At 49.0% G+C, this 6,000-nt stretch overlaps 1 protein-coding gene across 1 annotated transcript in view; it reads right to left on the reverse strand.

Annotated features, from left to right (window-relative positions):
• LOC142661064 (uncharacterized) overlaps positions 1 to 5,129 on the reverse strand; it is a 99,261-nt gene extending 94,132 nt beyond the window's left edge. Inside the window, exon 1 of the mRNA XM_075838321.1 lies at positions 4,976 to 5,129. The gene's annotated coding sequence lies outside the window, so the exon portion shown is untranslated. The remainder of the gene's footprint in view (positions 1 to 4,975) is intronic.
• Between the last annotated feature and the right edge of the window lie 871 nt (positions 5,130 to 6,000).

Below are 6,000 nucleotides of genomic sequence, written 5' to 3' on the forward strand. Positions count from 1 at the left end.
GGCAGCTATGGGGCATTATACTGTATGGTGGCAGCTATGGGGACATTACACTGTGTGGGAGCAGCTATGGGGACATTACACTGTATGGTGGCAGCTATGGGGGCATTATACTGTATGGTGGCAGCTATGGGGACATTATACTGTATGGTGGCAGCTATGGGGGCATTATACTGTATGGTGGCAGCTATGGGGCATTATACTGTATGGTGGCAGCTATGGGGCATTATACTGTATGAGGGCAGCTATGGGACATTATACTGTATGGTGGCAGCTATGGGGCATTATACTGTATGGTGGCAGCTATGGGGCATTATACTGTATGATGGCAGTTATGGGGCATTATACTGTATGGTGGCAGCTATGGGGCATTATACTGTATGAGGGCAGCTATGGGGTCATTATACTGTATGGTGGCAGCTATGGGGCATTATACTGTATGGTGGCAGCTATGGGGCATTATACTGTATGGTGGCAGCTATGGGGCATTATACTGTATGGTGGCAGCTATGGGGACATTATACTGTGTGGTGGCAGCTATGGGGCATTATACTGTGTGGTGGCAGCTATGGGGCATTATAATGTATGGTGGCAGCTATGGGGCATTATAATGTATGGTGGCAGCTATGGGGCATTATACTGCATGGTGGCAGCTATGGGGCATTATACTGTATGGTGGCAGCTATGGGGCATTATACTGTATGGTGGCAGCTATGGGGCATTATACTGTATGGTGGCAGCTATGGGGGCATTATACTGTATGGTGGCAGCTATGGGGGCATTATACTGTATGGTGGCAGCTATGGGGACATTATACTGTGTGGGAGCAGCTATGGGGACATTATACTGTGTGGGAGCAGCTATGGGGACATTACACTGTATGGTGGCAGCTATGGGGGCATTATACTGTATGGTGGCAGCTATGGGGGCATTATACTGTATGGTGGCAGCTATGGGGGCATTATACTGTATGGTGGCAGCTATGGGGCATTATACTGTATGGTGGCAGCTATGGGGCATTATACTGTATGGTGGCAGCTATGGGGCATTATACTGTATGGTGGCAGCTATGGGGCATTATACTGTATGGTGGCAGCTATGGGGCATTATACTGTATGGTGGCAGCTATGGGGCATTATACTGTGTGGTGGCAGCTATGGGGCATTATACTGTATGGTGGCAGCTATGGGGACATTATACTGTGTGGTGGCAGCTATGGGGCATTATACTGTGTGGTGGCAGCTATGGGGCATTATACTGTATGGTGGCAGCTATGGGGCATTATACTGTATGGTGGCAGCTATGGGGCATTATACTGCATGGTGGCAGCTATGGGGCATTATACTGTATGGTGGCAGCTATGGGGCATTATACTGTATGGGGGCAGCTATGGGGCATTATACTGTATGGTGGCAGTTATGGGGCATTATACTGTATGGGGGCAGCTATGGGGCATTATAATGTATGGTGGCAGCTATGGGGCATTATACTGTATGGTGGCAGCTATGGGGCATTATAATGTATGGTGGCAGCTATGGGGGCATTATACTGTATGGTGGCAGCTATGGGGGCATTATACTGTATGGTGGCAGCTATGGGGCATTATAATGTATGGTGGCAGCTATGGGGCATTATACTGTATGGTGGCAGCTATGGGGCATTATACTGTATGGTGGCAGCTATGGGGGCATTATACTGTATGGTGGCAGCTATGGGGCATTATAATGTATGGTGGCAGCTATGGGGCATTATACTGTATGGGGGCAGCTATGGGGCATTATAATGTATGGTGGCAGCTATGGGGGCATTATACTGTATGGTGGCAGCTATGGGGCATTATATTGTATGGTGGCAGCTATGGGGCATTATACTGTATGGTGGCAGCTATGGGGACATTATACTGTATGGTGGCAGCTATGGGGACATTATACTGTGTGGGAGCAGCTATGGGGACATTATACTGTGTGGGAGCAGCTATGGGGACATTACACTGTATGGTGGCAGCTATGGGGGCATTATACTGTATGGTGGCAGCTATGGGGGCATTATACTGTATGGTGGCAGCTATGGGGGCATTATACTGTATGGTGGCAGCTATGGGGCATTATAATGTATGGTGGCAGCTATGGGGCATTATACTGTATGGTGGCAGCTATGGGGCATTATACTGTATGGTGGCAGCTATGGGGGCATTATACTGTATGGTGGCAGCTATGGGGCATTATAATGTATGGTGGCAGCTATGGGGCATTATACTGTATGGGGGCAGCTATGGGGCATTATAATGTATGGTGGCAGCTATGGGGGCATTATACTGTATGGTGGCAGCTATGGGGCATTATATTGTATGGTGGCAGCTATGGGGCATTATACTGTATGGTGGCAGCTATGGGGGCATTATACTGTATGGTGGCAGCTATGGGGACATTATACTGTGTGGGAGCAGCTATGGGGACATTATACTGTGTGGGAGCAGCTATGGGGACATTACACTGTATGGTGGCAGCTATGGGGGCATTATACTGTATGGTGGCAGCTATGGGGGCATTATACTGTATGGTGGCAGCTATGGGGGCATTATACTGTATGGTGGCAGCTATGGGGCATTATACTGTATGGTGGCAGCTATGGGGCATTATACTGTATGGTGGCAGCTATGGGGCATTATACTGTATGGTGGCAGCTATGGGGCATTATACTGTATGGTGGCAGCTATGGGGCATTATACTGTATGGTGGCAGCTATGGGGCATTATACTGTGTGGTGGCAGCTATGGGGCATTATACTGTATGGTGGCAGCTATGGGGACATTATACTGTGTGGTGGCAGCTATGGGGCATTATACTGTGTGGTGGCAGCTATGGGGCATTATACTGTATGGTGGCAGCTATGGGGCATTATACTGTATGGTGGCAGCTATGGGGCATTATACTGCATGGTGGCAGCTATGGGGCATTATACTGTATGGTGGCAGCTATGGGGCATTATACTGTATGGGGGCAGCTATGGGGCATTATACTGTATGGTGGCAGTTATGGGGCATTATACTGTATGGGGGCAGCTATGGGGCATTATAATGTATGGTGGCAGCTATGGGGCATTATAATGTATGGTGGCAGCTATGGGGCATTATAATGTATGGTGGCAGCTATGGGGGCATTATACTGTATGGTGGCAGCTATGGGGGCATTATACTGTATGGTGGCAGCTATGGGGCATTATAATGTATGGTGGCAGCTATGGGGCATTATACTGTATGGTGGCAGCTATGGGGCATTATACTGTATGGTGGCAGCTATGGGGGCATTATACTGTATGGTGGCAGCTATGGGGCATTATAATGTATGGTGGCAGCTATGGGGCATTATACTGTATGGGGGCAGCTATGGGGCATTATAATGTATGGTGGCAGCTATGGGGGCATTATACTGTATGGTGGCAGCTATGGGGCATTATATTGTATGGTGGCAGCTATGGGGCATTATACTGTATGGTGGCAGCTATGGGGCATTATACTGTATGGTGGCAGCTATGGGGCATTATACTGTATGGAGGCAGCTATGGGGGCATTATACTGTATGGTGGCAGCTATGGGGGCATTATACTGTATGGTGGCAGCTATGGGGGCATTATACTGTATGGTGGCAGCTATGGGGGCATTATACTGTATGGTGGCAGCTATGGGGGCATTATACTGTATGGTGGCAGCTATGGGGGCATTATACTGTATGGTGGCAGCTATGGGGGCATTATACTGTATGGTGGCAGCTATGGGGGCATTATACTGTATGAGGGCAGCTATGGGGCATTATACTGCATGGTGGCAGCTATGGGGCATTATACTGTATGGTGGCAGCTATGGGGCATTATACTGTATGGTGGCAGCTATGGGGCATTATACTGTATGGTGGCAGCTATGGGGCATTATACTGCATGGTGGCAGCTATGGGGCATTATACTGTATGGTGGCAGCTATGGGGGCATTATACTGTATGGGGGCAGCTATGGGGCATTATACTGCATGGTGGCAGCTATGGGGCATTATACTGTATGGTGGCAGCTATGGGGCATTATACTGCATGGGGGCAGCTATGGGGCATTATACTGCATGGTGGCAGCTATGGGGCATTATACTGTATGGGGGCAGCTATGGGGCATTATACTGCATGGTGGCAGCTATGGGGCATTATACTGTATGGTGGCAGCTATGGGGCATTATACTGTATGGTGGCAGCTATGGGGCATTATACTGTATGAGGGCAGCTATGGGGCATTATACTGCATGGTGGCAGCTATGGGGCATTATACTGTATGGTGGCAGCTATGGGGCATTATACTGTATGGTGGCAGCTATGGGGCATTATACTGTATGGTGGCAGCTATGGGGCATTATACTGCATGGTGGCAGCTATGGGGCATTATACTGTATGGTGGCAGCTATGGGGGCATTATACTGTATGGGGGCAGCTATGGGGCATTATACTGCATGGTGGCAGCTATGGGGCATTATACTGTATGGTGGCAGCTATGGGGCATTATACTGTATGGTGGCAGCTATGGGGCATTATACTGCATGGGGGCAGCTATGGGGCATTATACTGCATGGTGGCAGCTATGGGGCATTATACTGTATGGGGGCAGCTATGGGGCATTATACTGTATGGTGGCAGCTATGGGGCATTATACTGTATGGTGGCAGCTATGGGGCATTATACTGTATGAGGGCAGCTATGGGGACATTATACGGTGTAGGGGCAACTATTTGGTATTATACGGTGTGGGAGGCACTATGGCAGCATGATACTGTGTGGGCTGAATCGGGTGTGTATAGGTGGGGATTGGGTGAGATTAAAGGCATGGCTTAAAAGAAGAAAAATTGGAGGTAGGAGTATCGGCCTTGTTGTAATTTTTATAAAAGTTACTACAATGACCAGAAATAACAACTCACCTCTCTCTCTGAAGTTCCTGCACTACTTACCACAAAGAGGCTGGCACTGGATGGGTTAAATCCCTGCTGTTTCTGGGTTTAGGCGTCCAGTGGGCGGGGTCACTCAATGATTGACAGCTCTCTGTATACTCATACAGGGGTGACTGATAACAGAGAGAACACCCGACCAGCGCTGCTCTTTACCTCTTATCCGGAAATAGCGGAAGGACCTGTGATGACGTCACCACCATGTTACGGGCGCTGGAGGGGCGGAGCTTATCAGTGGAGCGAAGTGTTGGATGAAGGACCTGTGATAATGATCACGTGACTTGAGGGGCGGAGCTCTGTAAAGTGACTTGGCTCCTGTGCTTTGTGGAGAAATTATGATGCTCACGTGACATGAGTGGGCGGGACTCTGTGAGGGGACCAGGCTGTTGTGCTGTGTAAAGTGATGATGACCACGTGACATTAGGGCGGAGCTATGTGAGGGGGCGTGGCTATGCCTCCTCTCCACTGATAAGCGCCAGTCCACCGTCCCGGTCACATGGCGCTGACGTCATCACACGTCCTTCAGCTGTTTCCGTGTATGAGGTAGAGAGCGGCGCTGGTCTGGTGTACGTGACTTCTGGTCACCGGTGTTGTTTAGCGTTCTCTCTGTTCTCAGTCAGGAGATTTCCCATGATGCAGTAGTAAGGTTACATAACGTCATTTCTGTCCGGTTTTGGTGCGTTTTTGTTTGGCACAGTGTTGTTAATTATTATGGTTTATTTTAAGCGGTGTAAATATGAAATACAGGAGGGTTTAACCCCTTGGTGATATCAGATCTATAGTGTTATGTTGGACGTGCGCTGTCACACTAGAAGGAGCGGAGCCTGCACCGTACACGGCTGTCAGCCGCCTGCAACCGCCATGATCGGAGACAGCTCCATCCTGGGTGTTTACTCCCTCAGATGTCGAGATTAATAGCGACCGCGGCATCTGATCAGTTCTGTCGTCTGACAAAATTGCGCAATGCTGACCGCTTACCATTGTAATAGGTTTGTTTTTGTTTCTTACAAAAAATGATGTCGGTATTA

The sequence above is a fragment of the Rhinoderma darwinii genome, chromosome 1 (genome assembly GCF_050947455.1).
Source record: "Rhinoderma darwinii isolate aRhiDar2 chromosome 1, aRhiDar2.hap1, whole genome shotgun sequence".
Classification (NCBI taxonomy): domain Eukaryota; kingdom Metazoa; phylum Chordata; class Amphibia; order Anura; family Rhinodermatidae; genus Rhinoderma; species Rhinoderma darwinii.